Below are 11397 nucleotides of genomic sequence, written 5' to 3' on the forward strand. Positions count from 1 at the left end.
ATATATATATTTTATTTATTTATTATTTTTTATTTTTTTGTGAGATGGAGTCTCATTCTGTCACCCAGGCTGGAGTGCAGTGGCATGATCTCAGCCCACTGCAACTTCTGTCTCCCAGGTTCAAGTGATTCTCCTGCCTCAGCTTCCCCAGTAGCTGGAATTATAGGCATGTGCCACCACATCCGGCTAATTTTTGTATTTTTGGTAGAGATGGGGTTTCACCATGTTGGCTAGGCTGTCTCGAACTCCTGACCTCAAGTGATCTGCCCACCTCAACCTCCCAAAGTGCTTGTATTACAGGTGTGAGCCACCGTGCCCAGCAGTCCTGAGTGTAAGAATATTACGGACAGTGTAGCCATAAAAGAATCTGCAGGTCCTTTTTATAAAACATAAAATATCTGAAATATTTATATTAAAAATATTTTACCTATACAAACTTAATCTTGAAAAGTCTGCGCATCTTTTTGGGTCAACGACTCTTCCCATGCAGCTCTTAGTAGTCTTGAGCTATTAAGAAATTGTGGGTTTTGCCATTAAAAGTTATGACAAAAGCCACAGTTACTTTAGCACCAACATCATAATGAACAAAAATGAGCATACCAAACAAGTTGAATTATTTCTACCACTTTTATTTTTATAATGTAGAATAAAAAATGTTTGATTTGTTGCAGCCTTGTGGAATATCTCAAAGAGGACTGTACAGGTAAAATACATCATTAATTTTCATTTATTTATTTATTTATTGGTTCTGCTCTTGCAAAGGCAAAATCAAAAGAATATCAGGAGATTTGACTGCAAGAATGAAATATGCTCATGGACATCTAGGAAATGACGACTTAGTTACATATGCAATTAAAGTGACAATAAAGTATTTAAAAATAAACACAAATATGTTAATACAAGTGAGAAACCTTGGTTTTTAATTTTTTATTTCAAAAACATTATATAATAGTCAAGTACCTGATAAAGTCCCCACAGAACAGAGAAAATTATTCTGGTGAGTTTTGGAATCTCTATGATACCAGTATATTACACAGAGTATAAAGAATACTTTTCACTAGCCATTGTTAAGATTTATAAGACCTCTTTATTATTTTGACAGGGGGAAGACAAAACCTAGATTTGGATGAACATAGTTTCTTGCAATAAATGTTTCGTGAGTTTCTTTCTCCAATTTATAACATAATTATCCTGTGAATTAGCCCATAATTGGAGCAATTTTTCCAAAATTTTAGCATATTTCATAGCCTTTTTCAGACTCAAGTATTATAAATCAAGGAAAATGGGAAATTACTTTCCCCCAAACCCTCTACAACTTGCTAAAAGCATTCAAGGTTTGTTCTTCGCTATACTCATTCATATTCTAGATAATTAAGACTTTATTTTAGGTTAAAACTTCTCTCTTTTTTTTTCCTTGAAAAAAATTGATTACCTTACATAAACATTTTTAGTATTTTTCTATTACTATTGCTTCATTCTAGAATGGCCCCAATCACTATTAATTGTAAATTTTAATGAAGTAACTTAACTTCTATTTCACAAAGACTGGAGGATACAATGCAAATTGTCCAGTATTTTAAGAAGGTTAGAAAAGCTTAAGACATAGAATGACTTTCACCAGCTTCATCCATCCATTTTATAATTTATTAAAGTGGCAAAACCTGAAAGTTTATTAATTTCTCCCAGTTATAGCTCTCTATGGCATGTAAAAGTAAGAAGCAAATATTTATAAACTTCCTGCTTTGTTTGCTTTTGTAAATACAATATTGTCCACTTATCCATAGTTTCAGTCACATGCAGTCAACCACAGTCCAAAAACATTAAGTGGAAAATTTCAGAAATTAACAGTTTATGAGTCTTCAATTTTGCATCATTCAGAGTTGCATGATGAAATCTCACACCATCTTGCTCTATCCTGCCAGGATGTGAACCATCCCTTTGTCCAGAAAATCCACGCGGTAGATATTGCCCACCTTTTAGTCATTTAGGAGCCCTCTTGGTTATCAAATAAAAAAAACCACGTAGTTATATTTAAGGTTTGGTACTATCCGCAGTTTCAGGAATCCACTGAGTGTCTTGGAAAGTATCTCCTGTGGATAAGGGGGACTACTACAGTTTAATTGAACACAATCACACTCATTCATTTTCACATTGTCTATGGATGTTTTGCACCACTATTGCAGAATTAAGTAATTGCATTGAAGACCTTATCACCCACAAAGCTTTATATATTTATTATCTTGCCCTTTACAGGAACTGTTTGCCAACTCTTCATTTAAGTATTCAAGGTTTTTACATTTGTTAATTCAATTAGCCAAGGATTTTATGTTGTTACTCATAAATCTTGGAAATTATGTTCAAAGGGGTATGCAGTCTGTTCTGCTCTAACACTTATTCAGGAAACATGGATTTGTTCCAACACATTTGATATAATAGGGAACAATTTGAGCATAACACAAATTTTGCCTTTGCTTATGTGTAATTTCTTCTGCAAAAGATACTACCTGAAAAAAGAAAAATACTGCACCCAGCTGAACAGAGCTGCATACTAATGCACAGAATACACAAACACACACACACACACACACACACACACCTCAAACATCTACCAGCTACCTCACTTTGCTGTATGTGAGCTATGAGTCACACATTCCCATCTGGTGTTACAACTTTTCAACACATTTCAGACAACCCTCCTTCTACCAATTCATAATAATCACAAACTGCAATCTTTTTGATGCCCACTTCCTCAAGCAAAGTTATGGCCTTTCTCAAGGAAAAACGTGGCAAATTTATTATAATATTTATGCATTTCTTAATAATTTATTATGTGGAAAATAGTGCTATCATTTTAATAGGGTCTTTATTTGTGTGTATATGTATGTATGATAGACAAAGTTTTAAAGTTTTGTATCCCTAACACCATTTTTCTCACATGTCTCTATCTTTCTATAATCTTTCTCTTTCTATTTCTTCTGATTTTTGACAAAAGATTTACAGTTGGACAAGTGTTTCACCAAAGAATGTATCTGAAAGGTGTATAAGGACACTCAGCATCATTAGTCATCTAGAAAAAGGTAATAAAAATCACAAGGAAATGTGATTGTAAAATCATTTTAAAGATAAAACTTTAAAAGACCAGAAATGCCAAGTGAGAGCAAAATGTGGAGTCACCATAATGCTCACTAATTGCAGAGGAGTATAAAATGATTAAACACTATGGGAATACTGTTTACATGTATCTAGCATATTACTCAACAATTCTTCTAAGAATATTCTCAAGTTTTACATGGTGGCAGGCAAGAGAGTGTGTGAAGGGAAATGCCCCTTTATAAAACCATCAGATCTCATGAGACTTATTTCTATGATGAGAACAGTATGGGGAAACTGCCCTTAGGACTCAGTTATCTCCACCTGCCCCACCATTGACATGTTGGGATTATTATATTTCAAGGTGAGATTTGGGTGAGGACACTGTCAAACCTACCATTCCACCCTGGCCTCTCCCAAATCTTATGTCCTCACATTTCAAAACCAATATTGCCTTCCCACCAGTCTCCCAAAATCTTAACTCATTTCAGCATTAACTAAAAAGTCCACAATCTAAAGTCTTATCTGAGACAAGGCATGCCCCTTTTACCTATGGGCCTGTAAAATCAAAAGCAAGTTAGTGGCCAGGCATAGTGGCTCACACCTGTAATTCCAGCACTTTGGGACATGAGAGCAAGCAGGTTACTTGAGGTGAGGAGTTCAAGACCTGCCTGGCCAACATGGTGAAACCTCGTCTCTACTAAAAATACAAACATTAGCTTGGCATGGTGATGCACACATGTAATTGCTGCTACTTGAGAGGCTGAGGCAGCAGGATTGCTTGAACCTGGGAGTTGGAGGCTGCAGTGAGCCAAGATCACACCACTGCACTGCAGCCTGGGCAGAACTTTAGAGCAAGACTCCATCTTAAAAAAAAAAAAAAAAAAAGCAAGTAAGTTACTTCCAAGATACAATGGTGGTACAGGCATTGGGTAAATAAACTAATTCCAAATAGGAGTAATTGTCCAAAACAAAAGAACTACAAGTCCCAAGAAAGTCTGCCATCCAATGGGACAGTCATTAAACCTTAAATTTCCAAAATGATCTCCTTTAACTCCATGTCTCACAACCAGGTCATGCTGATGTAAGAGGTGGACTGACATGGTCTTGGGTAACTCTGCTCCTGTGGCTTTTCAGGGTACAGTCCCACTCCTGGATGCTTTTAAAGGTTGGCATTGAGTGTCTTTGGCTTTTCCAGGAGCATGTTGGAAGCTGTCAATAGATCTACCATTCTTGCATCTGGAGGACAGTACCCCTCTTCTCACAGATCCACTAGGCAGTGCCTCAGTGGGGACTCTTTGTGAAGGCTCTGACCCCATATTTCCCTTCTACTCTGCTCTAGCAGAGGTTCTCCACGAGGGCTCTACCCCTGTAGTAGAGCTCTGCCTGGACATCCAGGGATTTCTATACACCTTCTGAAATCTAGGCAGAGGGTTCCAAACCTAAATTCTTGACTTCTGTGCACCTAAAGATCCAACACCACATGGAAGCCGCCAAGGCTTGGGGCTTGTATCCTCTGAAACAATGGCTTGAGCAGTATCTTGACCCCTTTTAGCCATGGCTGGAATGTGGGGCACTAAGTCCCAAGACTTCAAAAGCAGCGAAGTCCTGGGCCCAGCCCACAATATCATTTTTCCTCCTAGACCTCCAGGCCTATGATGTGAGGGGCTGCGATGAAGACTTCTGATATGCCTTGGAGACATTTTCCCCATTGTCTTGGCTCCACGTTACTTATGCAAGTTCCTGCAGCCAGCTTAAATTTCTCCTTAGATAATGTTTTTTTTTTTCTATTGCATCAACAGGCTATAAATTTTCTGAACTTCTATGCTCTGCTTCCATTTTAAACATAAGTTCCAATTCCAATCTTATCTGTGTGAATACACAAAACTTAATGCTTGTTTAACCGCCCCCAAGTCACTTCTTGAATGTTTTGTTGCTTAGAAATTTCTCCTGCCAGATGTCCTAAATTATCTCTCTCAAGTTCAAAGTTCCACAGATCTCTAGGGCAGGGGTAAAATGCCACCAGTCTCTTTGTTAAAGCATAGCAAGAGTCACCTTTATTCCATTTCCCAACAAGTTCCTCATCTCCATCTGAGATGAGCAGCATTTGGTCAAAGCCATTCAACAAGTCTCTAGGAAGTTCCTAACTTTCCCACATCTTTCTACCTTCTTCTGAGCTCTCCAAACTGTTCCAATATCTGCCTTTTACCAAGTTTCAACGTTGCTTCCACATGTTTAGGTATCTTTACAACAGCACCCTACTACTCGGTACCAATGTACTGTATTAATCCATTAATCCATGCTGCTAATAATGACATATCCGAGACTGGGTAATTTATAAAGGAAAGAGGCTTAATGGACTCACAATTCCACATGGCTGGGTAAGCCTCAAAATCATGGCAGAAAATGAAGGAAGAGCAAATGGACATCTTATGTGGCAGCAGGCAAGAGAGTGTGTGCAGGATAATTACCCTTTATAAAACCATCAGAACTCATGAGACTTATTCACTATCATGAGAACAGTAGGTGGGAAACCGCCGCCATAATTCAATCATCTCCTCTTGGCTCTGCCCTTGACATGTGGGGATTATTGGGGTGAGATTTGGTGGAGAACTCAGCCAAAGCATATCACGTATATATGAAATATCATTCAGCTTACATACTTATTATTTTGTACATTTTATTGCATGTAAACATTTTAAATTTTAAATTATACCTCAATAAAATGTTCAAAATCAAACAAATATCACATCAAATACCATTTTTTAAATAAAATCTCGAGACTTTTACAGAAAATATTTTCCCTTCTCAATAAATCATTTAAATATTTTGTTTAGACATGTTTTGGGCATTTCCTCTTTTTATATTTTATCATGATTACTTTGGAGGCTTTTAGCTGTACTCATAAAATAGTAAACTCATTGAGTAGAAGTGATTCTATGTATTACAAGACATGTAAAGCAGAGCTTTGTTCAGAGGGTGTATGCAATACACATTATGAAATAAAAATGGATTGAATGGAGGAAGCAGGTATGCATATCACTTTTAATAAATATAACATCTGGCAGTTCTAAGATCATCATTAGATATAGTATGACTGTGTTTTTGTAAAGATTCATGTAAGCAGATATTAATATGTGCATAAACCTAATGTAAAATGGTTTCACTAATCTTTCATTTTAAAAATATGGTGAAAATAAAAATTATTTTACAGAAATAATTTATTGTTAATGGTGCAATTTAAAAAACATGAGCACACAAGTGTATTTTAAAATTGATACATTTAATGTTTAATTTAATGAATCTTCAATTCACTAAGGCCATTTTCAATGATATTCAAAACATGTTTTATTAAAGGCACATTGCAAATCAATGAGTAACTAAAATAACCCGATATTCCAGAAGTCCTTGATAGAATTCTCCTATTGTCGTAAGATGAATGCAGACAGAGATTGATTCTCATGGGCTTCTAAATTGTATACATTCTTCTTTCTCTCTCAAGGCAATAAAGGCTCCAGGGAGGCCAAAAACTATTCCATGGTTTGGGGCTTTCCAAAATAATTCTAATGATACCATAGTGAATTAACTTTTGGGATATCATAGATATATACTGAGACTGTGGTTATACCAATATTGCAAGTTATTAATGTATTTAAAGTTCCCTAGTAGATGAACTCAGACATTTCTGAATTTATAGAGATTGTTAGGAAAATTCCTACATATTGGTTCAATAAATAAATGATCCTAATTGTTCTTAAGCACAAACCTTCATGCTCCCTTTAAGCACTTCTCTAGCTGTTTCATTGTGAAGATGCAACAATGAGATTTCCTCTGAGCCATATCATGGAGACTCGATAGGTATTGTGCCATATCCCAAACACAGCATAAACAAATCTAAACCCTAAAATTTTACACTCTTCTGTCAAGCTCAGAAGACAATAATAAGTGCAGAATATTTTTGTTAAATATTTTTACCCCAGCTAATTTTGTTTTGAATAATTTAAATGGAGAAACACAATTCTCTTCTCATACAGCTTGTTTAAATTATCTAATTGGCACCCTCTTCTGATTATAAACCAGAAGAACAATCAGCCAGTCTCCTTACCAGTGTTGATGTTATTTTGTTTTCAGTGGATGCACTTAAAGATTTAAGTTACAAGTATATTTATATCTCAATCACTTTAGAGTTTCAATTAGGTGAATTATTATCCATGGTTATTATCAAATCCACTGGTGTCAGGCTACCTGACAAGCATAAATGTAGGTTGAGCTAATTTTAAAATTCTGTAGATGGAAACCTTTGAACTAAGGGTTTAATGAATCTTCAAATGAAAGTTGAATAACTTTTCAACTTATTAAAGCAAATGGGGCCCAGTATGGTGGCTCACACCTGTAATCCCAGCACTTTGGGAGGCTGAGGCAGGTGGATTGCCTGAGCTCAGAAGTTTAAGACCAGCCTGGGCAACATGGTGACACCCCGTCTCTACTAAAAACAACACAAAAAATTAGCTGGGCATGGCAGCATGTGCTTGTAATTCCAGCTACTTGGGAGGCTGAGGCAGGAGAATTGCTAGAACCTGGGAGGCAGAGGTCACAATGAGCTGAGATTGTGTCACTGCACTCCAGCCTGGGCAAAAGTGAGAAACTCCATCTTGGAAAAAAAAAAAAAAAAAAGCATATGGAAACAAGCTTCAAATTAAAAGTATAGTATTACTCACTGATAGTAGAATTATTAGTAATTTCTCCTTAGAGCGACTAAGTATACATGTGAATTCAGGTATTCAGTTAAGAAGACAAACTCTCAATCAATTTTGTATGCCTGACTTAGCTTCCAAATACCACAGATTCCAATGAACTATGTAAAACATGAAGATGTATCTTTACTCAAAATATATCCCATAATTTGAAACAATATTTTACTGATTTCTGGATAGTGGTCCTTTTTCTCTTTTTATGCATCAAGGTTCTCAGTAAAATACACACTACACATACACAAGTGCAGTTCATCCTACCTTATACTAATAGGGACAACTAAGAAATGTTGTTCAATCAAAGTTCATTTGTCTAAAATTTTATTTATTTATTTATTTATTTATTTATTTTGAGATGGAGTCTCACTCTGTCACCCAGGCTGGAGTGTAGTGGCTCCATCTCGGCTCACTGCAACCTCCGCCTCTCGGGCTCAAGCAATTCTCCTGCCTCAGTCGCCCGAGTAGCTGGGACTACAGGTATGTGCCATCATGTCCAGCTAATTTGTATATTTTTAGTTGAGATGCGGTTTCACCATCTCTATGTTGGGCAGGGTGGTCTCGATCTCTTGACCTCGTGATCTGCCTGCCTAGGCCTCCCAAAGTGCTGGGATTACAGGCGTGCGTCACCACACCCTGCTGGTTTGTCTAACAAATCTAATTGTTGATTCTTGATATTTCATTTTCATAAAAATGCCCATAAAATTCAGGAGAATTAAATAATTCTGGTAACCAGTAATATAAAATTCTGTGTCTGCAGCCTTATATAATTGCTGCTTCCTAGCAGTCTAGATTCATAAAAAAAAAAAACCACAGAAAGAACACATGATCCTGAGTTACAGTTTTTAATCAAGTTATTTCTTGTAATGGAGACACTGAAGATTCAGAATTTATTAAAATGCAGTAATTTGATTTTGTTAAAACCCAACAAATGTGCTTCTAATAGTGGTTTTTCCTACTGAAGGGCTGTAACATAAATATGATATTTAATATAGTAGATATAAGATTTTATATAGTAAATATAGAATAAAAAATACAAAGATTACTATAACATGTGATCTGTGGATTACTCAAGTATAGTGATTAAGAATAATTAGCACACACACTATGTATAGGTTGTCTATAAAAATAAAAATCAGGAGATGTAAATTTTTTCAGCAACAAAATTATACTGGGCTAAATGTGTATGTTCTTCAGTAACTTAGAAGAATTGTTGAGCTCTCCTGTACTTTGTGGGAACTTTATAAAGATGAAATATAGAGAAGCAATATTTATATTTGTTAAAAATATTTAAAAAGTCAGTTTTGATTGAACAACATCTCTTAAATGTCCCTGTTGCCAGAGAGTTGAATAAGCTGCACTTATAGGTGTATGTTGTGTATTTTATCAGCTCTGGTTTTACCAAGAGCTTAGTAATATGAAAAGAGTAAAAGGACCACTACCCAGCATTTGGTAAAATAAACTAGAATGTCTACAATATATTTTCCTCCCTGAATAATTTATATCTACATATCTCATATTAGGTAACTTATTCTTTTAGATTTAACTTCTTAACAAACTTAATAAAATTAAAATTTTAAAAACTATACAGTAAAATGTGCTTGTTTCCTAAGCCTCACATACTATACTTTCTTTGAACTACATTTTAATCTATTTCTCATAAAAGGACAAATTTTTTAAAAATCCCAGTTTTTTTAATGTGTCTGTACTTACTGGATCCAATAAATACTGTTTAAAACATTCTTTTTAGATGTTGTAATATACAAGATAACTATTTGCATACTTTTCCATCTTAAATGTTAATGAAAACAAAGAGGGGAAGATATTTGACCTAATGGTGTGGATAGTGATCACATTTCATTTTCAAAATGGAAACTTTTAAACTAAGAATCAAGCTGATATTTAGCGTTGTTAGATAACTAATTTGTTAATGGCAAAATCTGTAAAAACGGAAATCTAATTTTGAATAGGAGAGACGTGAATTAATGCAATTTGTTTCATGCAACAGATGGATACTATTTCAAACAAGAAAACAAATCTAATTTTCTCTCTGATTTAAAGATAATTCAGAAAAAACAAAAACTAAGCAGTAAATCAAAAAAAATCAAAATATAGTCTAACAGTTGATGAACATTTAGTGCAGGAACTGACCCTGGGAAAATCATTATCATAACTTTCTTGACCTCTGTGGGGTCTATTCACAAAGTACTATATATATATCACCTTAAACATTTATTACGTGTTTCTAGATGCCTGGCACTGAGAGAAAGAGCCTAAACACAAAAGCAGTGTACTCAGAAAATTGGAATAGGAATGGGGGTAGCCTTTTTTCTTTCTCTAATTATAAAGAAATTATTTTTGCTTTAAACTGATGTGCAGAGATATTTACAACTAAAAAGTTGACTCATGACTATTATCCAGAAAATGATCTTTAGTAAAAAGTTAGTCAGGTCCATGTTTCTTCCATTTAAACCAATAAACCATTAAATTGTCTTACCAGCTAACTAGACACTAGAAAGACATAGATATGCTTGTGTAAATCTGTTTATTTTCAACACTAGAATATTTGATGGAGAAATATTAATCATTTTCTACAGAAATGCTACCTAGTAATAGGAAGAGAAAAAATAAAGGAAAAGTGGGGTTGAGTAAAGATGAAGTATATGTGTGTGTGTGTATGTGTGTGTGTGTGTGTGTGAGAGAGAGAGAGAGAGAGATGGAGAGAGATTAGCATAATGCCTAGGGCTTTAATCATTTCTTTTAAAATGTTACATATTTCAGAATAACTCTGATGTCAAAGTAAAGAAAAGTATATTTCAGTAAAGAAAAGTCCACCAACATTTACCTGTCTAAAAATTATCTTAAATTCAAATCCGAGTCATGATTTGGCTGCTAAATCCATTCACACATTTGTAGAGGGATTTCAGGATCTCTGATTTTCCTTTTCCTCATCTCGCTGCCTTGGTCATTTCTACGAGTCTAATTCCTACCAATGTATGTCTACAGGGAACCTTCCATTATTTAGCAATTGAATGTCTGTGATGAGTTGTAATCCCATACTGTAAAAAAAAATGAGTATCCCTTGTTTTGATGAAGGTCCAATTTTCATGTCAGAGACTCATGAGACAAATAGCAACAGCTGATTCACAATTCTTTACCACTTTGGGGCCCTTTATACATTCTTTTTCAGTTCCTGATCTAATAACATATCCTGTGGACTATCTTCCTTCCTTCCTTCCTTCCTCCCTCCCTCCCTCCTTCCCTCTTTCCCTCTTTCCTTCTTCCTTCCTTCCTTCCTTCCTTCCTTCCTTCCTTCCTTCCTTCCTCCCTCCCTCCCTCTTTCCTTCCTTCCTCCCTCCCTCTTTCACTCTTCCTTCCTTTTCTTCCTTCTCTTCCTTCTCTTCTCTTCTCTTCTTTTTTCCTTCCTGCCTCCCTCTTTCTGTCTTCCTTCCTTCTTTCCTTCTCTTCTCTTCTCTTTTCTTCCTTCCTTCCTCCCTCCTTCTTTCCCTCTTCCTTCCTTCTTTCCTTCTTTTCTCTTCCTTCCTCCCTCCCTCTTTCT

This window comes from Mandrillus leucophaeus, unplaced genomic scaffold (genome assembly GCF_000951045.1).
Source record: "Mandrillus leucophaeus isolate KB7577 unplaced genomic scaffold, Mleu.le_1.0 Scaffold725, whole genome shotgun sequence".
NCBI classification, from domain to species: Eukaryota; Metazoa; Chordata; class Mammalia; order Primates; family Cercopithecidae; genus Mandrillus; species Mandrillus leucophaeus.